The sequence below is a fragment of the Fistularia commersonii genome, chromosome 27 (assembly GCF_037954325.1).
Source record: "Fistularia commersonii isolate RoL2024-O1a breed Wild chromosome 27, RoL_Fcom_v1.0, whole genome shotgun sequence".
Taxonomy (NCBI): domain Eukaryota; kingdom Metazoa; phylum Chordata; class Actinopteri; order Syngnathiformes; family Fistulariidae; genus Fistularia; species Fistularia commersonii.
The window spans coordinates 3204210-3228580 of NC_141310.1; the positions used below are offsets into that span (position 1 = coordinate 3204210).

Here is a 24371-nt window from a genome sequence, read left to right on the forward strand (position 1 = left end):
TGTGCCCCAGGCAGCTGATAAATGGAACTCATACGGTACCTGAGAGCGTGATCGCCGACACGTGGGAAAACGTAAACGTGCGCGTGCACGTGCGCGCCGGTGAATACCGCCGCGCCGACGCGGGAGCCGGGAGCGGGCCGGACGAACCGCTAAAGCAGGAGGAAAGTATGCGGAACGGGGTTCATAAACAAAAGCCAACCGTTGACTTTGAGCGTCAAGTTTGTTTTGTACAGTGAGTGGCATCTATCGATCGAATGTCAATAATCAGAGTCGTCTGATAGGAGGGACCGATGCGGAGCCAACGATTGCTCGAATGGAAGACACACGTTGTCGTCTCAGCGCCAACTAGCCACAAGACCCACAATCTCAATACGCCGGGACGGACTATCAGGCAGAGGTTTGGCAACCTTGGGATTGCGAAATAAACGCTGAGGCAGCTTACTGTATCTTTGACAGATCTAAAACTAGTCCCCTTGAGGGCCCCGGTGAGAAGTCAGAGGCCGAAGCGGTTGTTCTCGCATTAGATCTCATCCACTCAGCCACTTGCACGCTAATACGTAGGTCGGACAGGAGCCCCCCAACACGGGGGAGAGAAGTGGCGTCCTGTGCGCCCTCCAACCCCCACCGCTCCGCCGCCCCGCTTTCCACGTCTGATCCACGGCTGATAAATAGCTTGGGATACAACACTCACTTTCACTTTGTGATATGATGTCAGTAACCTTCATTGATCCGCAGGCGGGCGGGCCGGCCTTATCGCTGCCTCTCCCCCGTGATATACTGTGATCCGGGGGCCCTGACTGCTTTTTAATACACTGCACTTTGGGCGACGGTGTCGCGGGCTAACCGCCCCGGCCCACTAACACCTGAGAATGTATTTTACAGCGCGGCGATGATGGCGAGAGAGATTACACGGAGACTAACTCTGGGAGAGCCTGCCAGCGAAATGATAACACCGGACTGGAGTCGGAGGGTGGTGCGGAGGGGTGGCCGGAGCCGCCGTGTGAGGGGAAACGCCGTTGTCTTTGCCGCGCCTGATAAAAACATCGAAGAGCACGTAAAGAAAGGGAGGGGGGTCTTGCTGTGAAAACGCGTATTGGAATATGCACCCTTACATTTGGAATGGGCTCTTCCCTTCTCTTTAGGGCCTGCGCGCCTTCTTTTCAGGGCTTTTTAATCCGGCGCCGATGTCAGAGGCGTTACCTGCGCTGTTTTTTTTTTTTTTTTTTTTTAAGCCGAATCAAGCGCCGGTGTCAGAACTCGTGTTGACAGAGCGCAGGGCTCTTAGCGGGGACTGAATTAGCGCTGACAGCCACTTCCTGCGACCAGATTTAAACATATATTCATTCTGAGACATACCTGGGCATAGGAAAATGACGGCGGCAAGAGGGAAACGCACACACGCTGTCGTTACAAAGGGTATTGCGGAGCAGTGCGCAAAAAAAAAAGAGAAAAAGGATTTAAGTGAAGACAACATTAACAAAAAGCAAAAGTTATTCGCAAGTATAACTGTATAACCTCGAATATAGACAGAGGCATACTTTGGCTAACCACCACCCCCATGTACATAGGTTGAGAAAGGAAGAGTGCAGATAAAGGAGACTGGACGACTAGCAGGAGAATTATCCCAACTATTGATTTTAGCTGTTGGGTATTACAGACGGAAACAGCGGGTTTATCTGGCCAGGATCCCTCTGCACTTTCACTAACTAAACGAGTATTTTCCAGGCTTATCAGGCAAAAAGCCTATTACTGATGGTCTCAGCCTCCCCCACAACCCGAAGAGAGTGGTTGGTCACCATTATGTAGTTCCTGAATGGGTTAGCAAGGACAACTCTCGGGGGGACCTATAACCCTCGCACAGCACTCGCAAAACCCAAAATGAGATCCATATGTTTACCAACAACACAAAAGTCTTCGGGAGCGGCGCTCACTTATGAATACGAGGCTCGTCTGGAGACCTCCTCCTCGGCGCGCCGTCCTCCCTCGCCCGGCGTCTGCGGGTCAGTGTCATTTCTACAGCGTCGGCGCACAGAGACTATAACCGGAGATAGCGAGACGTCCTGTAATCCAAGAGAGGCCTAATGAAGGCCGTAATCGCGAGGGGAGGGGGGACGTACATTTTAATTACCGACTGAGAGGACCAGACGTATGTATACCTGCGTCTGGATCATCGCCGAGCGTCTTATCTGTGAAACACGAGGAGAACCTTGTTCTCGGTGAACGCGCTACTCTGTATAGGGAAAATGGATTATAAGCGCTCTTATTAAAAAGAAAAAAAAAAAAAAAGATATTAAATTCTTTTGAAACGTACGCCCATTCCCCCATCGTTCAGAAGCGCCGAGACGGAGAAATCTTCCAGAGAAATTACCTCGGAAATCTATACGCCGCCTAATCGCGAGCATCCGTGTCGCGTGGGATGACCTCAGCGATATTTTTTTGGGCTAACAAAAAACGGTCGCGGCGATTTATGCATGACATCACGCGCCGCGATGAATGCGGGTGATTAGCGAGAGAGGGAGCGGGAGAACGAGAGCGCGGAGAGAGATTATTGACAAGACTGAACAAGACAAACTGCTACCCAGGACACCGGCGCTCTCCTCCTGCGGCCATGCCTCAGAGGTATCCATATAAATGGTATCATAATAAAGGAGAATAAATTTTAATCCCGTCTTGTTTGAACATTAAAAAAAAACTTTTTTCTGGACGGCTCTCGGAAGCGTCCGGGCCAGAAACCGGAATCAAAACCCGGGCCGTCCTCGGACTTGGCACCCGGCGAAGGGGCAGTGCTCCCCTGCCCACCGGGCTGCCTTTACATCTCCATGTCAGCCCTGTAATTTGCTTGAGGTGGAGATAAATCTTATCTCAGAGACCTGATTAAGTTTTTAATTTACCCTCCAATCAATAGCCCAGGTCTATTGGCAATGTGTCTAAAACTCTATTTACCAAAGGATTCCCTGCTATCAATTGATCAAGGACCCGGCAGCCATAAATTATGGGAACACGTGTGTGCGTGAGGGAGGGTGAGACGGCGGGCGCGAGGTCGGTGGGGGCGCCGGGGCGATCTGTGAAGGGAAAAAAGAGAGAACGCAGAGTCTAAGGTGACTGACTTTGAGCAAGAGATGAGAAGTAGGCCACCTGAAGGCAGGTCGCATGACCCCGGAGCCAAACTCCACAGATCCTGGAGCTCTGCCGTTTTGTTAAAAATGAAGGCACAAGAAGCAACGATAGCATAAAATGCCCACCTCGGTCATTTCTCTGCAATTTTTCCCGAAGATTCACACCCATAATGTCCGTGCTGAGCGTCTAAACCGGCGAGACCTCCCACATCCGGCCCTTTCTGCATAAGCACCATTATCTGTTTACAGTCGCCGCTCTCCCAGCGGAGCAGTTAAAAAGGAATCTGGACAGAATTCCTGCCTGCAGTTCCTTTGCAATATTCCATGACATTCCACACGGGAAGCTGACAGAATTACAGTTCCAGGCCCGAGCCGCTCTGACGTCCAAGAAAACCTCCACTCCCCGCAATGGAGATGTGTTTTTTTTCTAATTCTTTGACTTTGGATTAAAGAAGACGGCGGGATCGGCCCGCGTGGCTCCGGGTCATCTGGACCGTAAAGACCGAAGGCACGATACATCTGCTCCAAAGAATAAAAAAATAATGAAATAAAAAGGACGCCGGCACAATTCAGGCTAGTCTTCGCCGTTCCCCGGCAGAGGAAGTGAAGGGGAGGGAAAGGAGGGCAGTGTTATCACAGCGGAGAGAGTGTCGTCATGGCGGTTCTACTCTGACCCTGCTGACTCGCCGATTCCTTAACATGAGATCATATTGGACAGCTGACCTCAATATCACCGGGCTCTGAGGACGGACGAAACAAATTCAATGGCGCTTCTTGCCCCAGCAACCCCCCAGCACCCCAACACACACACTCACGCACAAACACAAACACACAATCCTGTTGAAAAACATAACAAGGACACACTTTTGAAAGCCATATGAAGAGTGTGTATCTTTTTTTCTTTAGCACAACAATTCAGAGGGCTTAACAAAAAGTAAACAAGTTTCCTGAAGACAGGCCGACCGCCCCTCTCGTCCCCCGGCGCTATTCTTTTACATTTCATACATTTGACACGGCACATAAAGGCAATCGTGCTCCCATCCATTCAACAGGTCATCCAAACCGGCACTGCATGTTTTGCACCCATTACTTCAAATTACAATACACAATAATAAGGCTGAAAAATATGACATTGTGAGCATTTGGGAGGATGTGATGTACTACTTTGTTATTAGCGTGGAGCTGTCTCTTAAAATCAGGCACGGACGTGTTTGAACTACGTGTAATTACAGTTGAAAACCCCGCACACGGGAGTATTAATCACCCTCGCAGCTGGTTGCGTGCAAGGGAGAACACGGCGCCTCGCTATCCTCACCTTCGTGACTGCGCCGGGGGGCGGAGGGGGGAATGCGGGGGGGGGGGGGGGGGGGTCACAAAACATTGGGACAAGCAGGCAAAAAAATAAGACAAAGAGACTCATGTGGTGTCAGGGAGCTCGACTGGCTGGATTAAGAACCACCGACGGATATGCGTAATCAGCTTCATCCCCGCGTTCCTCTCCCTCACTCTCTCCCTCTCCGGCTAATGTCTCCGCCTGATTCGATTGAGGCAATTAGGCAGTAATCTATAGAGCCGGGGAGTGATGGAAACATTTCCCACTGTCCTCCTCATGTTTCTCAGAGCTGCTATAATTAGCTAACTTTGTTTCTCATTAAACATCAGAGCAGTATTTACATACCCGGATCCAATTTGGCCGCGCCGAGGCCCCTGTTCCTTTAGAGCTAAACTGCCTTGAAAACCTCAAAATGCCTGTAAACAACGGAGGGGGGGCATTATATCTGATCCTTGTAAAACGAGCGAAAATGGCATCAAAATGGAGGAAATCCTTCCATTCCCCGGTTTCAATGAGCTTTCACGCCAATTGGAATTGCAGGCACTTTTCCATGTGCTAATTTCTCCATTTCTAATGGCGTCGCTATATCTAATATGATTATAAAAAACTCAACTTTGGCCATAGCACATCAAACTGTTTATCGCTCAAGGTTCATTCCTAATGCGCCATGTTTGTGAAAGCTGCACGTTGTCGCTGCATCACTCTAGGGTTATTCTGCGGACTTTGAAAGAACGCTAATGTGGATGCATTCAGGTAACGCGTTCGGTATTTTTCCAAAAAAAAAAAAAAACACAGAATAGGTAGACAATGTTTGTTTTCCCTTTCTCGTAGCACTTGTGAGCCGCTGAATGGAAGTGACCCTGCAGAAAATTGTACGTGGGCAAAAAAAAACAACCCTTATTAGCTGTGTCATAGTCCTGAATACTTCGGAATGTTCCATTCGAAAACTGACATGGTGTGTGTGTGTGTGTGTGGGGGGGGGATGGCTTCTCACCATGATGTGATAAAAAACCAACCAAACAAAAGACTAACCACAGTGGAATGCAGGAAATCTTTCACGTCATGCCACGTTAGCCAAAACCGTGGGCTTCGCCACGCTACAAACTGAGAGGTGAGGGAGTGCTCAAAATTTAAAGGAAGAAAAATGATTTGGTTTGGCCTATAAGACTTCCTCACTTCCAACCAAAACTTCTCAGATGATGTGCAAAATGGTTTAGTCCATACGGTAGGTTCTGACTGTTTGATAGAAATAAAAGGATGGAGAGTCTACTGCCAAGGTGGGAGCGGAGCGGCAACCGTGGACGGACTTTAATAGAAGAATGTAAAGATGTGGGCGAAGCAGAGAAATCCAGTCCACCCCAGTGCTCGGCTACGTTTGGCGTAGCTCAAATACATTTGTTGGAGCGCAGCCGCAACCAAGGAGAGAGGTAATTCAATCAGCGGCACTCTGGCTTGACACAGATTCACTTTGTCAGTTCTGCTTCACCAGTAATTCATCTTTCTGGAAACATACACTATCCCAACAATAACTTCTTTCAACTCTGATACCTGCCAGAGGCGGAGGGCGAAAACACCGGCCCTCCCATTCCCTGAGATCCGACGCTATCAAAAACACATTTCCCCCTCGTGGTGTCCCGAAGACGGAAAAAAAAAAGTTGCTCGTGTAAAAAATGCGATACTGGAGATAACGCCGAAATTACGCCTTAACTCGCAAGCACCCCCCCCCCCTCCCGAGCACGTGAGTGCACTTTGAATAGTAAAGGAATGCATAAGTAAACAGTACGGAGGCCGGAGCTGCGTGCAGGGGTCCAGATGGGCAGACGCAGAGGCCTGTCCTGGGAAAGGGCTGCCCCGAAAACCATACGCCCCCTCCTCCGCCAGCTCCTGTGTGTCTCAGGCCGGCGGAACCCGAGCAACACAGGGTTAACTGAGCTGCCCAGTCACAGGCGTGAAGTGAAACAATGAAATAATGGCAGTGAGTGTGCACTCAAAGCCAGGGGGCAGGGTGTGTGTGTGTGTGTGTGTGTGTGTGTGTGTGCGTGGCGGGGGGGGGGGGTGCCGTGGGCTTCTGCAGATGTTGCCCGGCTTCAGCGGGTCACACAATCACACATATTAGCATTCCTGATAGAGGGAGCCCGGATTACAGAGCCGAATGCCTTTCCCAACTCTGTCAGAGTCTGAGCACAACGCCGAGGCAGAGAATGAGGGGCGGTAGGGGGGGTCGGGGGTCGGGGAGGCCGGGGCGGGGGGTGGGGAGGGGATGGAAATCCTAGACGCGTCGGGAGAAAATGTGGAGCAAAGAGTATATTTCGAGAGAGGCGCAGAGGAAGCCCGGGCAGGCAGAAGGGGCAGATGAGCAACGACGATAACAGCCGACGTCGAGCCGGATTGACGGACAGATTGTGACAAATTGACTAAAGCGGCTAATGAAGGAGTTTAACAAACAGACGACACTGAGGAAGGGGGGGGGGGGGGGGTGAAAGAAAACAAGAATGCGATAATTAAACGGTTTGGCGAGGGCGGCGGAGGCAGCGTGTACGCGGATTGGAGATTTCTATTTGTGGCTGAATGAGTGAATGAGCACAGACAAATGGCTTCCTTTCTTCTTTGTATGTCTGAGCAAGCAGGCGAGAGAGAGAGAGAGAGAGAGGGAGAGGGAGAGGGAGTGGGTGTGTGTGTCCTCCTGTCTGTTTTTTTCCCAGGACAGGGGTCTGGAGAGGCCTCATATTTCTGGCTGCTGTCAGGCAGGGGTGAGAAGCAGAGACGGCACGGAGCAGCTGTTTTCTACAAGGTACCTCGGCTCCCGATCCGGATTGGCCGCCTCGGCCGGTCAAAGCCGTGTGTGTACAGAGACACCATCGCCGGCCCGGAGTGTTTGGTAAACCGGATTTGAAAAAAAAAAAAGGAATGCGGCGTAATAACAGCCTTACGACGAATGAGTCCCGCTCGCTCACTCTTTGCTCTCCTTTCTCTTTGTTTTAGCACAAGGCAAATCATTTCTCAGGAATGCGGCGAGGCCAGCTTTCTGTATATTCAGCAGAGATTGGAAGCTATAGGCGGCGCAGGTGGGGAAGGACGTCTGAGAAACGTCTGATTTTTCCGAAAAATGACACGGAGGCGTGAAGCACAGCACAGATCCGCGGCGATAAATAAATAAGCGACAATAATATCGCACGGCCTTAGCCGATTCCGAGAGGACGTCGGGAAACAACTTTGCCTGTTTTCGACTAAACTCCTCCGCCACGAGATTGAATTCGAGGTCACAAAAGAGGTCATTTTACGTGTGTGAGAACACACGCGTACACATAAACAAAAACCAAGTATCGGTAGCGTTATTGGCCCGGACAGTAAGACAAATACGCGGGAATACGGCCATTGTGAGGCGGCTACGTGATTAGCGCTTCCATTGCCGTGGCGGTGGAGGGAGACGTACCTTTGTCCCTCGCCAGCGACTATCAGTGACTCCACAAGTTAATATTTGCTTCTGCCTGCTCATAAATTTGCATTGCATTAGAACCTGACCTAAATGCATTCTCATCAAGCCGGGCAATTAGTCGCGCGTTAGGTGTAAGTGACGAAGAGCACCCGGAGGACGAGCCCCCCTCGCTTTAAAAAACAGTCAGCGGCTGGACGGGAGGTCCACTGGATGAAAGAGGAAGTAAACAGGGCCGGAGCGCTGCCTGCTTGATCTACAACATTAACTCCAGCGCCACGAGAGGAGGAGTTTGCATACAGGGAAACGGCGCCGCTACACAAAAAGGGGAGTGTCAATGAGGGGGTAATAAGGAAAGACAATGAGTAAACAAGCAGGGGAAGTCCAGAGCGGGCCGCGCTGGAAACTCCTCGCTCCTGACGGCTCGAAGCTCACAAAGGCCCCCGCTGTAATTAGCCCCCCCGATAGGTTGTTTAGCATTTGCATATAAATGCCCTCACAGGCAAACACTAAACATGCTGACACAAGCCGTGCCCAAAACAGACGTTCGCCACACCTCTACCCCTCTGCTAAGTCTCAGGGGTCCACTTACGCCTGGGTGCCCGCTGCCGCCCCCCCTCCCCCGCTGCCTAGTGTTTGTACCCACTTACAGGCAAGCTGGCATCCATTACACATCATCCATTACACATAATGTGGACGGCAGAACGCAGCGCGGGTACTTAGTTCTTGTTTCTAGAGAGATTGTGAAACAGCTGAGCCAGACTTCCTGTCGAAGGCACACACAGCCATCTGTCATGTGAAAAGTAAATTTTGCCTTGACCACAGGATGAAATTTTAACAAGACGAGGGGCCGCAGGTGTTTGCCGAAACTGTGCTTTTTGGTCAGAGAAGGGGGAGAAAAAAGGATGTTGAGATGCACGAGACGGGGGTCCAGGTTGGATCGGGCGGACGCCGGTGTGGTTCCCCAACTTTGGCCAACGCGCACATGTTGGTTGTGCGGTACCCTGCCGGAGCTGCGAACGCCCGAGCGATTGGGTGAGCAATCGTGGGGAAAACAAACTGCGTCAAGGTTTGTCGATGCAAAATAGCAGACGGCACCGCTTCCATATTTTCCCAGCTTCATAGATCACAGTGCGACACGTTTAAATGAAACTCCAGCACGTGAGCGTCAGTTCTATAACACAACTTCCTGTTCCCTCCGGTACTGTTTTGACACAAAAAGACCTATATAAAGGAAGGAAGTGACGAGCTATATTTGCCCCCCCCCCCTCCTTCTCTTACTCCTCATTCTCTCTTCCCACGCCAGTCCTGAGCGCTGCCTCTCCTTCGCTTCACTCCCTCCCTCTAAACCCTTGCTCTCTCTCTTGTGTAAACAAAGGCCGTGTCATCTACACACCTGTCCGGGTCGCGGCGCACCAGGGAGGGCGGGTACGCTCCGACTGGTCCCGCACCTCACGGTGCTCCGCTTCCGGCGCCGATCCTCTAGAGAGGCGCATTTCTCGCGGCGCCAGCGGTGACCCTCTCAGTCTCAGGAAAGCCATCGAATGAAAACAAAGCTAAGTTACGGCTATCATCTGATATTCGGGCGCATTGTAGCCCGTCGGGCCATAATCTAAAATCAGGAAGCACCTGGCTCCAAAAAGAAAGGAGGAAAAACAGGCAATCAGAGACAGTAATCCTCAAGAGATACACACCTCAGGTGGGGTAACTTACAGCCAATGTGAAAGGGTGCATGTGTGTCGGGGGGGGGCGGGCGGGTGCTTTTAATTAAAAAAAAAAAAAAAAGAAGTATATTGGCGCGTAACTGCCATGTTATTAAGAGTGAAAAAAAAAAACAGAAGCTGCTGTAACAGGCAGTATCCGCTCTGAGCCTCGCTTGCTCTCACCTCCAGGCTGACTTCCTATATGTGGCTGGGGTGTGTTTTGTTTTATACCCGCTTTAGGAAACAATACTTACTGGTGACTTTTGATGCCACCTGAGTTTGACAGAAAAAAGAATCGTGACCCCATTTATAACAGCCGCACTCGACTCCGGCACTTGGGTGGATGTCCGGATGGGGAGTTAGAGTTTACCAAGATGGGGGCAGTTATGACTAAAACTGTGATCGATTTTCCAAAACGCTGGAGGGGTTGAACGCCACGACGGACGGGCCAAAGAGGTCACGGCGGCCCGGTTGCCCAGCGCCACTCCCTTCAACCTCAGACAGATATCAAAGCGGAAATCAGGAAGCAGCAGCGAGCCCTGTGCCGGAAATGTAAATAGGAAGAGAACATTCGCAGTCACCGGGCGGCGAAAGAACCAAAGAACAACCCGATCCCAGAACTGGTCTGGGAACAGCAAGCGTGTTGACCGTTGGACAACAGTTGCTGTTAAACAGCAGAAAAAGACATCTTTGGTTTCATTGTTGTGTCAGTTGGGGAAACAGTATGAGAGAGAGATAGGCATGCAGACCCCCACCCCACCCCACCCCTCCCACCAGCTAAACACACAGACACACACACACACACACACACACACACACTGTACATCTCGTTCAGTGTCGCCGAGTGGGAGTGTTCCCTCTAATCAATTTATTATGAGCCACCGAGGTCCCAATGTTTGTTCATTTAAAATGGGGGGGGGCAGGAATGGGAAACCACATTTGTTTTAGGTGCGTGGAGACCCGGGGAGGAAATCGTACCGTGTTTCGGGGAGGAGGAAAGCAAGAGGGCGAGGCGGAAAAAGCACACAGGGCTTAAATAAACGTAGGCGTGCAATATGGCGGCTCGGAGGAAATGTTGTTTTAATTGCAGTTTGGCGTAACGTTTAATGCGGCCCTGCGTGGCACCTGGCGTGTATGGATCACGCACCAGACACCGGCAATTATAATTCAGCCCATCAAAACCCTTTCATAAATCCACCGGCGTGCCCGCTGCCGTGGCTTTATGCTTATCGGCTACAGGGGGGATGGCGACATACACACAGACAGTATATCTTCTTTTTAATTACAACGTCTGTGAAGGTGGGACCCCGCCGTAAACAATCATCTCGGCGAGCGAGCACCACTCCGGCGACACAGCGCGAAATAATTCATTCTAAAAAACATATATAGATATGTATTTTAAAAATAATATATTTGGATTATTTCTGTTTCTCTTATCATGCTCGCCGCTAAACCGAAACAGTCGACAAATAGAAGTCAGAGAATAGGGTTATTCCTGAAACGGCTTTCCGAAAAGGGCCGAACACGACGGCCATTCCTCCCACCTTTATCTGGAAACAACACGACTTCCTTCAAAAAGGGGATATCCTGGCACGAGTGCATCCATGATGACGGGGTAATATTCTCCCCATCAAAAAACAAACGACCACAATAACAACATAATAATAATAATAATAACGATAAACTCAACTGGGGTTTTGTTAGCGGACAATCGTGTGAACGTAATTCGGAGACGGGGGCGAAACCCAGAGAGTGAAGTCGTGACGGCCTGGCTAGATGGGGTGTGCGGGGTGGACAACACCGTATATTTATTCGACGTGTTCAACATTCCAGGCTCGGGCCATCAGCCACATAATGGATTAAGCCTCTAAATCGGGAGCCAATGGCGTCGGGACGGCGTGGCGGTATAATATCTCCATTTATACAGGGGCGCGGGGCAGGGATGCCCACTTTCTCTCCCTCTCTCTCGCTCTCTCCATCGTGCTGTATTTTCCTGTTGCTTTTAAAGCCACCGGCGATCATAATAACAAACAGCTTAAGTATGAAAGGGGCCGGTGGCAGGGCCCTCGGGGCATAAATTCTGTATTCCGATGCAGAGATGATCTACGGCTGGTCGCGGGCAAACCGCGGACCGGCGACCTGGCGGCTGGCTCCGTGATTGATCGTATCCGCCTGCTAAACCAGAGCTGACGGACGCGTCCAGAAGCTACTCCCGAATCTCTTAGCAACAGGTTCCTTTCGGTGCCGAGCATCTCCGGGCCCTCCTCGGGAAAAATGATGCAACTCGAACACACCCACGGTGAGCAGGTTTGAGTTAATAATAAACAACAACTGCGCCGAAGGTTAATTATTTAACTTATATGGTAGCACTTTCCCTCCGCGTAAACTTTCAATATTAAGGTGATGAATGCACTGTTAACTAAAGAGGACAAGCCTAACACTGCCCGAAAAACAATTTCAAATAAAATTACTAATGTTAACGTTCAGCCTCTGCCTTGGTGAGAGCTGAAAAGAAGATACTTGCCGGCGTTTTCAAGAGGATGCCGGGAAAAAAAACTCAAAACTTTTTCAAAAGAAAACATCAAAATAGGCAAAAGGCCTTTCTATTGGTACCAGTCAGGGAAAGGAGGAATCGTTGATCGTTTCATCATCATCATCATCATCCTCATCATAGTGTCCATCATCATCTAAAACAATATTACGCTGTGTCTTATTCCCAGTCCCAATTTTGCCTCTGGCCTTCAGCCGACGTTTTGGGTTTTGGAACAAGACGTTGTGAAATGTGCCGAGTAACGGCGGCCATGAAGGAACGCAGAGGTTCGGGCAGCCGACAAAAAAAAAAAAATCTCCAAATTTATCAACCCTGGGCACTTTGTGAACACATTTGTATCATACCTCCACCTATTTTTCTCAAAATGATTTATTTTGGGGCAGAAAACCATAGCAACCTAGTCAGTCTCTCAATTTTCACATTTATATAAATACAAATACTGGAGTAAGAATATATATTATACATCCTGTGTTTCTTTGTGCATCCTCTCTAACAGTGCAGGTGTTTTCTTCTGCATGACAATTTGATTATTTGTCACATGTGCCCGAATAAAAAGCACCAACATGGCCAAAATAAATAAAATTAAACGGTATCTTTGTGAAAGTATGAGAGGACATAAGAAATCATCTGACAAAACGTTTCACTTGAGAGTGACTGGATGAGAAGTGTCCGGGACGCGTTAACTTGGCGGCCCACGTTGCCCTGCAAATGCACAGCTCTGCCCCCGAGATGAAAATGTAAAAATAAATGAAATACAATAAAGTGGGGAAGTCCAGCAGGAGAGGCTGGGAAAGAGCGGACGCGGAAGGCCCGGCGGACTCTGCACGCCACTTAGAAGCCATTTTATTGCTTGGCTGTGGTCAAGTGAGGTGCACCAAGCTCAATTCCACCACAACAATGGCAAAGAGGGCCGCAGAGACAAAAGAGGGCTATCCCTGCTTTTTAACCCTTTCCCTGCTGGCAGATAAGCCGCCCGGGGCAACAGAGGAGGGGGGCGAGGACAAAAAAAAAAAAAAAAAAAAGGCCACCTCGGGAGTAGCAAAAGGGAATGACGAATAGCAAGCGAATAGCAAGCGAATAGCAAGCTGCGGTTTGCCTCCTGTAAGGCAACAACTCGTGCACACACACACACACACACCGAAGGTAAAAAAACAATTCGTGAGCATGCACTCCTCCACGATCTACCAAGGGACAGGCGGGGTTGGTTGCACTTCTTGACCAGGATAGAGCAGACGGCAGCTTCACCTCAGCCCTTGTTCACACTAAAATACACCGCTGCCTGCTCTTTATGTCTTTCCATCCCTTCCCCTCCCGCTTCCTCCCTCCCTCCCTCTCTCTCTCTCTCCTACACTGCCAGCATGGACAGGCTACTACACATTTGCAAGTGAATTACAGTTTTTGTTGAGACTGTGTGTGTGTGTGTGTGTGTGTGTGTGTGTGTGCGTACATGAATTGCAAAAATGAGAGAGAGTGTGTGTGTGTGTGAGAGAGAGAGAGAGTGATAGGGCACTCCTTGCAATCACCTCTTTTCTTTTCTCCTCTCCGTAATCCCAAAGGGGGATAATCTGCAAGGTACACAGGGAGGAAGCACCGCAGACCTGCTCGGGTCGAGCACATCCGAACGGTACATTCCTGAAGCTCGGCTATCAGACGCATGTATGGGCAGAGCCCGAAAAAACCCTCCGCGCGGCAGATAACTACCATTTGACACAGTCGGAGGGGGGGGAGCTGAAAACACGCCACCGGGAATGACGACCATAACAAACTTGGAAGGGTAGTCAAATAACGGCCGTCCTTGCGATCACGATCGCGACCGCGGCCTTTACTCTGAGCCCGAAGCTAGTTTCAATGAAGGTTTGTTTGAATTGTCGCGCAAATTACCTTAATTCGACCCTCGGCGAGTTTTGTGTTCTTCCCACCTGCATCACTTTACTTTTTACGTCAAAACACACGACATTCGGCTAATAGGATAATAAGACCGGAGCCGTGCACTTGGCGAACTGTCAGTTTTCCGCATGTGTGTTTTTTACCCCTCTCTCGTTCTCGCACACGGCGACACACGCACACTTCGGTTACACAATGCAGATTTCACAGACACAGATAAACAATGCGTGCACAGTTATCACCCTACAGAGCACGGTGGCACAGAGGAAGAGGAAGGGTACGACAAAGAAATAGGCGAGGATAAAAAGACGACGTATGTGTCGTCAGAGTCACAGGCCAGAGGGGCCCACGTATTGTTCCAGGGCTCAGCGTGGGGAGAGAAAGGCAACCTGGGCCGCCTCTGTCTAAGCGTCCTCCATGTTTTATGCATTCTATCCTTTGTGATGATAAGCGCCAGCGCGGAGGGTGGAATGCTGGCCTCCAGGGTCCGGGGCGAGGGGTGGGCTTGTGGGAGAGCTGTGCCGCAGCTCCGTTTCATTTCGCAGCCCTCGGAACGGTCCCTGTCATCCCGGCGTGTAACATGCACGGATACGAGGGGCGTCGTTTTCTCCCGTTCCTCTGTGCTGCACTTACACTGCCTCGGCCAGGACGTATATACGCAGCCAGCTGATGCCGGTATCCCACACACACACACACACACACTTACACACACAAAATGCTTTTATAATGCTACCAGCTTGGACAGGCATACATAACACAGATCTACTTACAAGCAAAACAACAACCGAGACATTGACCTTATCACTGTTCCGGAGCTGCTACATAGCCTGGCTTGCTAAAATTCAGCTATTGTACATTTATTACAGGAGCAGCAGGGAGATTATCACAGGGTGAGATTACAGTCGACGATAGAGGGCCAAACTATTATTACACTGGCACTGCAATAGCATATTTTCAAGTCATACACATTTCTATAAAGGAATATGATGCGTTGGACTGCAGTCGGTGTTTGCTCCTGAATTTGTTTTCAAATGACAGAATAAAAGGGTCCAAAAGTAACCGTTTCTTTAAAATAATACTCGGGGTGGTTCTTTCCATTATGACATCTGGATAATGTCTATTGTGGTGATTCGTCAGACTGGCTGCACTTTCTAGAATATTTGGAACAACTTTAGAATCATTGTTATTCTTGTTAATATTTTTGTTATTATCATCACAATTATTATAATTATTAATATTATTTTAAATTGATAAAAACAATTTAGTGTTTTGAAATGACCCTTAAATGCAGCACAAATTGAATAAAGCAGATTTTCAGAATGCAAAACAGTTGCACAGATCTGAGTGTGGATGCTGTGTCACACACACACACACACACACACACACACACACACACACACACACACACACACACACACACACACACAGATGCTCAACAATTTAATCATCAAATAGAATCTACCACAATCATTTAACCAAGATAGTTAACATGACAACGCATTGGCAAAGAGTGCCAAACACAGAACTCTCTGCCAATATCCTTTCAGAAAGGTGAAGGGATGACAGCGAAGGTGAAAAGAAAGAAAAAGAAAAGAGGGATTCAAAAGCCAATCAAAAATACTTCTGGACGTCAAGGGGCTGCTGGAATTAAGGATCAGGGCAGAGAATCCGTGCTCGCTGTGAGCATGCAGTCACACTAACACACACCTGATGCCCCCCCACCCACACACACACATACACACACACACACACACACACACACACACACTCCCTTTCCCGCTTTCTCACTCGCCCCGGCGCCAGGCTGAGATCCCGCCCCCTGCCTGCGTCTTTACGATAGCACGGCGCGCACGCCGGCCTCGCTCGCAGGGCGACTGGAAGAACTGGTCCTCGGCTGCATGACCTTACATATTCAAAACCGCAAATCCTATTCAAATCCGCAGTCTGACTGGCCTCACACACACACACACACACACACACAAGCGCAGCACAAAGCATTTAAAATAATGTCACTAAGGATGGACCAACAAAAAGGCATATCATTCAAATTCATAACATCTTTCTCTCCATCGCTCCGATAAATGAATGAATGTCAAGAAAGCGTGTTTTTTTTTTTTTCCTCCCACAAATACACAATTGTATATTTACCCTATAAAAATACAAATAACTGTTTGCTCTATTTTTTTTCTCGACGCACAAGCGTTCCCCGGCGCGCCACGGCCTGCGTCTCCTCTTCACCCAAAGAGGGCTCTCTCTGACCGAGAACATGGCGAGCGAGTGAGCGAACGAGCGAGCTCCCCCGCCGTGCCGGTGCCCTCGGACGGAGAGGGTGGGAGTTAAAGAGGGAGATATGTAGAGACACATAGGGAATGAGATAGAAAAAGAAGGGGGTGTCGGGAAAGGAGGTGGGGGCGCAATGAGAGTAGGGGAAGGGGCTATGACAGCCAGAGGCACCTACCTCCCTTTCTCTATGCACCGGCCAAATGCTCAAACCAGCCTATCCATGACAGCCCCCTCCACCCCGACACCCACCCGCCCCCCCCACTTCATCTCATTTTACCGTCCGGAATGGCGAGTCGCTCTCTGCCGCGTTCACCTGCCGTTAAAGGTGGGGAGACGGAAGGGGGATAGGAAAAAGAAAAAAAAAAAAAAGGTCAAACCAAAACGTGGTCGCCGCTGCTAATGTTGGCGGGGGGGGGGGGGGGGGGGGGGGGGGGGTGACAAGTGCATGGCACAGAGGAAGAGGAGGAGAGGCCGACTTCACGTGGACCCCACGTGGATCCGCCCTGGTTTAAAATCTATATAGAAATACAATCCTCAAAATACGTCCAACAATATTCAAATTAACACGAACTGCATTAAATCACCTGAGTGCATCACCTGTGTTTAAAAAGTCATTATTTTACAAGGTTACGATAAAGGAACCGGAACGTACCGAAATGATTTTGAATTTTTTTTTTTTTTTTACATGAAAAGGAAAAAATGTATTTGGGAAGAAAAAGAGAAACGAGCGCAGGGAAGAAAACCCCGGCCTTGGCAGACACGCCAGAGAAAGTCTGACCAAATCAAAAATGGCCTGCTTGTTTTCTCCTGTGTTCACGGGCGGGTGGGGGTGATCGCTCACGGTGTCACCCCCGGTGCACTATATCACACAATCGGAGTGGGAGGGGGCGTGAGCATGAGACACTCGTTAGCTGAAGCAACCGCACACACACACACACACACACACACACACACACTGTGAAATACATGGAAATAAAACCGGTGACATCCCCTCAACACACACACACCTAAACCCTTGTAATTCAACGGTAGTATGACAATGAGACGAGACGGGGGAATCAGATGGCGGGCGATGACAGTAAACATTTTCCCCGCCTTTTGTTTTCCGTCTAAAGAGGAGCGAGGGGGGACGAGGAAGAGCGGAGGAGTGTTACTGTCGAGGCAAAGGGGAAGGAAGGGAGACGACTTGGGTTTTTTGGCACGAAGGGCTACCTGCGGGCTGCAGACACACACGGGGGGTCTCCGGTCACCTTCAGGCTACGCTAAAATAAATCACACCGGTGCTCAAACATAGTAATAACTACAGCAGCAAATAAAAAGGACACACACACACATACGCACGAGATCACTGATTTCCAATCACAGATGCCGCTATCCCCTGTTTCCTCAGTCCTACTAGAGTGAAAGGTAGCATCCACCGAGCCCCCACAACCCCTCATCGCCCCTTCCTCACCGCCCCCCCTTTATTTTTCCATTCAGATCCCATAATATCCAACATTTCTGCCATCCCGGTCGGTGCTCATAACGCTGTCAAACCAGGAGCGGCTCCCAAAACACCAGCGTCACCCTCTCTCTCTCCCGGCCAGGCCCACTCCTTCCCCTTCATCCCCTGGCCGTTTGCGAGAAGGCAAGGAGGGGGTCCCCCCCCTTCACCACCCCCTCTTTGCACTAACTCTGTGACCTCTGTTCCCCTTGTTTCTTGCTGTCTGACCCACACACACACACACACACACACATATATCCACCCCCCCACCGGTGCTACACATACCCCTGCCTCCGCTCGCTCTCTAAAGCTCCTCTCCAGTGTCTTTTCTGCGGTGGAGAATGAAAAGAGAAAAAAAAAATCCAAGATTGACTTTTAATTCTCGTCTTTTTCGCTGTTTTGTTTTTCCGAGGAGGCTCGGCTCCGTGCTGTGGCTGAAGCAGCCTCTTCCTCCTCCTCCTCCTCCCTAATATTTATGGATATCTTTGCCGTGTTTGCTACTGCGCCTTAACATCAAGATACCAACATGCATTTCCTATTTTTTTAATTTACATTATTTTATTTTATTTTGATCCCCTTTTACTTCTGCGACTCACAATTTAGTAGCAGCCTAATAAACAAGGGTAAATCCCGTTTAGGTTGTCGGTTTTTGTTTTATTTTGAAATAATCCTTCCGGGATCTGCTTTCAGATGCTTTATTTGTGATTTCACACACACACACACACACACACACACACACACACACACACACACACACACACACACATACACACACACACACCTCCAGTCTTCCTTCCTGTTTAACTTTTTACTTTTTTTTTGCTTTAATACAAACAATATCCCACTCCCATTAAGAGCCTCTAAACGGGTCCGACCGTCACCATATTTGAAGTTTTTTTAGTCATTAGTTGGGGAAGCAGGCCCGTGTCCGTGGGGTCACGGGCACGCTACTGACGGCCCTGTGTTTTTGTTTTCATCCCGCCTTTCCGACGGTGTGACACGGGCTGCAGCCCCCCCACGCAGCCGCGTGGACGAGACCTCCGTCAAACACACACACACACACACACACATTGTGAAGGGCTCCACACTGCGTGGTCCTGTTCTTCCTGTTCTTTGCCATGGAGGGGGGGGGGCGGTGTGTGTTTTTTTTTCTACATCACACACACGAACTACAAGCTAGATCACGCACGCGCACTGGCAAACACGCACCCTCGCGCACGTACGTACACACACACACACACACACGCCGATCGATTTTGCACGGGACTTTCGTCCGGGAACGAGCCGAGAATCGGCTTCAAACCCGAAGTCCACGGAGAGGCGGGCGTCCACGGCGCGTGTTCTTCACCTTCTTTTTGTTTTTCCACGCGGGGGGAGAAAAATAGGTGGATCGAGTGAGGGGGAGAATAGGGGAAGAGTAACGGGAGGAAGTGAAAGACAGGGCGGAGGGGATTGCGTTTCGGAGACCGGTCGGAGGAGAATACGCACACACACACACTCAAATACACACACACACACACACACAACGCGTTTATCCAAGAAGAGGATTTCATAAAGAACACGGCGGTGTCGAAACAACCCGGATGTACGTGGCAAGTGTCAAATCTACCCCCCCACCCCGCTCAATCCCCCCACCCTTTTGGAAAAAAAACACAATAACAAAAACAAACAAACATCGACCGGGAGCCGACCTCCGTCTTCGCCGGACTCCCGCGGACCCGCACGCCCGGACTCGGAGCTCCTTCTCCGGGCAGCGCTCGCCTGGAGCCGCCGCTCGGCTACGGAGCACAGCCCTCTCTCCCGCCCTCCCCGGTTGTTTTTTTTCCCCTTTCCTTCCACGCCGAATTGTCTTTTTCTTAAAAAAAAAGCACATCGAAATGCACATATCCCTTTTTTATTCTTCTTTTTGAATCGTTTTCCTTTTTTTTTTTTTTTTTTTTTTGTTGTCGCCGCCGCCGTCGCCTCCTCCACGGTCCGGCAGCCCCCGCGGAGGAGCGGGCTCGGCGGAGAGCCGCCCGCGAAGAGGAGCGAGGACGACCGCGGATGTAAACACAGGTAAAAAAATATATATATATACCAAAATAAAGGGGGCTAAATAAGAAATAAAAAAAAAACACCGAACTACTTGCGGGGAACTTGCGGAAAGAGAAGAAGGAGGAGGAGGGGGTGAAATAAAAGTACAAACACACGGGGGAAGAGATCCACAGAGTCCACGGCGGGGAGAGAGGAGAGGAGCGGGACCGTGGAGGCGCAGAAAGGGGGGTGGTGGGGGGTGGAGGAGGTGGAGGTGGGTGGCGGTGGTGGTGGTGGGGGGTGAAGGAGAAGGAGAAGGGAGGAAAAAACGCCAAGTTGAAACTTACAATTCTCTCGCTGCCGCTTTGAGATCCTCGCTTTTTAATCCAGAACCGAGAGGTCGGAGCTAAAGATCCCATCCGGGCTGCGGGTCCCCCCGGCGCGCCGCCCCGCAAAGCTTTCCTTTTTTTTTTTCCTTTTTTTTTTTTTTTTTGGTCAGTTTGCGCTCAAGGGTCGCCAAAAAAGAAAGATCATTGTTGCTGCGGAGCGTACGAAACACACGCACGCACACACACGCACACACACATATACACACACACTCACACACACGGACACGGACGAAGTAGGTGAGCCGCCGTTAGTTGATAATGTCTCTCTCACACACACACGCACACACGCAATCGTACGCGCACTCACGCCATGTATATAAAAAATAATACGGGTCGGTTGAAGGGGGGGGGGGAGAAAAAAAATAATTCGGATGCAAAGCAGGCGACGGGTCGCGCGTCGGAGGCGCCGAGGAAGAGGCGAAAGTGAGATCTGGTGATTGAAAAAAAACCGGGGGGAGAGAGAGGAGAGAGGAGGAAAAAAAACTCTTTGGATCTTTATTCCTGCTAATTAGTTTCCTGCGAGGGAGAGAGAGAGAGAAAGAGAGAGAGAGAGAGAGAGAGAGAGAGAGAGAGAGAGAGAGAGGGAGGAAAAAAAATGGCTGTGATTAATTCAGTGCGCATGTGCTTCATTACACAGGCACGAAGGGAAGGGCTAATTAGCCGCCTTCTGGATCAATAAGATTCAGCAAAGGAGAGCGAAGGGAGGAGGGAAGAGGAGGAGGGAGAGGGAGGGGGATGGATAGATACAAGTGGGGGGGGAGAAGGAGGGAGAGGGGGGGGTAAAAGTAATGATCGGGAATTGAAAATATGGAATTAAGAGCGGCTGGAAGTGAGGAGACGGGGAAAGTTGAGCTTTACCGGGTTGTTTTTAACCCCCCCCCCCTCCTCCCCTCCTCAAGCACCCCCCCACTCCACTCTACTCCACGGTGTTTTCTTTTCTTTCTTTTTTTTTTGTGAATGAGAGATTCAAGCGTGTTTCCCGTCGTTCATCCCGAATAGTCACTTTTTTTTATTATTCCGTCTATTTTTGGTCCAAAAAGACAAGAAAATGGCGCAGTTTTGTTGTTCTTTTTTTTTTTTGCGCGCAACTTTGAGAAACTTCGAGCGGTTTCCGGTCGGCCGGCGGGACGACGAGAAGGAAATATGTAACTCTCTTTTTTTTTTAATTTTCTTTGCGAGGTTTCTTAATATAACGCGGCTTTTGCGCATCCGCGACGCGACCGACGTGGTGCACTTTTACCTCTTTGTTTATTTCATTTCATCGCAGATTAAGCGTCTCCCGGACATAATCCCGGCGGGGGGAATAGATGTCACCGCCCGGAGAGGAAAATGTGGAAAAACGTCATGCGTTCACATCCGGATCTGATCGTTCAATGCAAGTTTAACTCCTTCATTTGCGATCATATGAGAAATCGACCTGCGCCAAACGTGCGATCACATTTTGCCCTCACACGCACACCCACACACACACACACACACCGTGACGTTTCCCCAATACATTCGCATGATTAATTTCTTTTTGCTCTATTAACGCGTTATTACATGGAATAAACTCGCCATCTCGGTGTTTTAGAAGTGAAACGGCAAGATTTATAATAATATTGAAAAACTGTAGATTTATATAAATATGTATAATTATAAAAGAAAGCGGGATCGTGATACACTCGGATGAAGGTGCGAAAATGTATTTCAGTTTAAACTGCATGTGTGTATGTGTGTGTGTGTGTGTGTGTGTGTGTGTGTGTGTGTGTGTGTGTGTGTGTGTGTGTGTGTGTGTGTGTGTGTGTGTGTGTGTGCGTGCGCATTACAGTAGACAAGAAGGAGGGCAGGTTATCGTGACACGTTGCCAATACGTTTATCAGTGCAAATACGAATACTCCAAATACTAGATGTCCAGTCGCGCCAGGGGGTTCCTCTGCACAGACCCCCGGGATTATTAGCTGGATCAATTGGCGTGATTGGGATTATTAATCGGATTAAATGACAGGCGGACCAGGTGTCAGCTCATTTATTCAAATAGATATTCTATCGTTTCCTGACAGAAAAAGCCCTCGTTCTCTTCCATCTCTCTTCTCTGCGAGGAAAAGAAACCACTTCCGTGTTTGTTTTATTTTGGATGTATGAATATGTGGCAAATGTGAATGAGTGCATACAGTGTATTGTCATTGCTGGTTCTGGGTACAGGAGCAGTTTATCGTCGTGCACGCTTGCCCGTGCACACGGCTCAGCTCCCTGTCCACCGAGTGCAGAACAAAAAAGGAAGAACAATATTAATAAAATCAGATATACGGAGCCGATTCAGCCGATAGCTTTACAAAGCCGCTTTTATTGAAAGTGTATAGATTTTGACGTTCTGCGTCTGCGCGGCGAAGTCAGCTGCACTATTACGCACGCACGATGCCAAAACCACGCCAGAATATATATTAAATATAAAACAACTAATCATATTTTTTTTCTGATCTGTGTCGCAAATGGGGGGTTCACGTTAAACAGAAGACATGACGCAATACCAATAATTTTAATATTATTATTATTTAAAAAAAGATAAGGCTGCCATGTAAAGCAGCATTTGGAAAGCTCGATTTCATATTTTCCAAAGGCCTTTTAAAAATGGCTTAACCATTATCAAGAAAAGGGTAGATGGGTTGGTGGGGGGGTGATGACCCCCACCTTCGTGACACCCCCACCCACCCCGTGGGCATGACGCGGCGGTGGAACAGCACACGACACGAGGAGCCTCCTCAGAGCTTACAACTTCTTCTGATGTATTCTATATGACCGATATGACCGAGAGCCGGGTCTCCACCCCCCACCACCCCCAGCTCCTGAAACATGGAGTGTGTGTGCGTATGCATGTGTGTGTGTGTGTGTGCATTGCAACGTTCACTCCGCCATTCACAAGCCGAGGCAGGCACTCATACCTGCTTTCAAGCGAGGTAGCATCTGCTGCATAGCATGCCTCTCCCGGAGAGGAGGCGTGGGGAGGCGTGGGGGGGGGTGGATAGAAAGAAAGGGGGAAAAAAAGGAAAATGCATCATCCCGTTCCTCAATTCACTTTTTAATTTTTTTAAGACTGCAGGAATCTAGAGGATTATTCTCGACTGTACGAAAAAGAATAGGTGCAGATAGTGAGAGAGGGGAGTGTGTGTTTTGGGGGTGATGTGTGTGTGTGTGTGTGTGTGTGTGTGTGTGTTTGGGAGGGGGTGGATGGGAGATAAATAAACGTCCCCGGATGTAATCTGAGATTTTCCGAGCAGGTCGGACACCAAACTGACCCTCAACCAGGCAAACTGGAGTTTTATGCCAAAAAAGGGGGAGAAAAAAAAGGCCAGTGACGTCACGGAGACAGGAGACCCAGCCGGACGGAACCCACGGGGGCCGTGCACAGAGGGGGGCTGTGCGCGCGCGTGTGTGTGTGTATGAGTGTGTGTGGTGGTAGTGTGTTTTGTCGGGGTCCGGGGGCTTTTGTGTTACAGCCATTCAATTGCGCCTCTCAGTGGGGAGGACGGCTGTCCACGCGTCAGCCTCAATGGGCAGGACACCGACGAGTGGCACTGCGCGACCTGTGGCTGTGACAGCCGCGGCCCGTGGACGGGACGGAGAGGAAGAGGAAATAGAGAGAGAGAGAGAGAGAAATAGAGAGTGAGAGAGAAAGAGAGAGAAAGAGGGAGGTCGACCATCACCGGATATGCAAAAACAAAGAAACACCAAACAGCCACTGAATTCAAACCGGAAGCTGGATATTCCTAATGTTTTCATCTTTTTTAACATGAATATTATCACTATTCTAATTATTCTTACTGTTGTTGCTACTGCTATTATTATATTGCTATTTTTATTGTAATATCTTTTAGTAATAGTAGTAATAATAGTGTTAGTATGATGTTTTTGCCTTTCACCAAACCTATGGATCCGCAAGCGCGACGCGCGTAATCGCGACTGCGTTCACGCCAAAATGCCCCCCCCCACTCACATCCACACCCACACACACACACACACACACACACATACAAAAGAAAAAAAAACTTGCAAGGCACCGAGGGGGAAGCGGAGGAAATGAGCAGCGGGTGAAAGTATTTCCAGATAAAGTCCTAGAAGTTGATAAAGAGATGGCGGCCGTTCTAACGTGGGAGTGGGGGGGGGGCGTGGGGGAGCGTGGGGGGGGGGGTGAAGGTAAACACCT

At 49.5% G+C, this 24371-nt stretch overlaps 1 protein-coding gene and 1 long non-coding RNA gene across 2 annotated transcripts in view; one reads left to right on the forward strand and one right to left on the reverse strand.

Annotated features, from left to right (window-relative positions):
- Positions 1 to 21464, reverse strand: part of zfhx3b (zinc finger homeobox 3b) — a 129247-nt gene extending 107783 nt beyond the window's left edge. The window contains exon 1 of the mRNA XM_086174731.1: positions 20147 to 21464. The gene's annotated coding sequence lies outside the window, so the exon portion shown is untranslated. The remainder of the gene's footprint in view (positions 1 to 20146) is intronic.
- LOC147217778 (uncharacterized) lies at positions 16970 to 24153 on the forward strand. Its single transcript, XR_015108868.1, has 2 exons — positions 16970 to 19841; positions 21456 to 24153. It is a non-coding gene; the product is annotated as an uncharacterized LOC147217778 (long non-coding RNA).
- Positions 24154 to 24371: the final 218 nt, after the last annotated feature.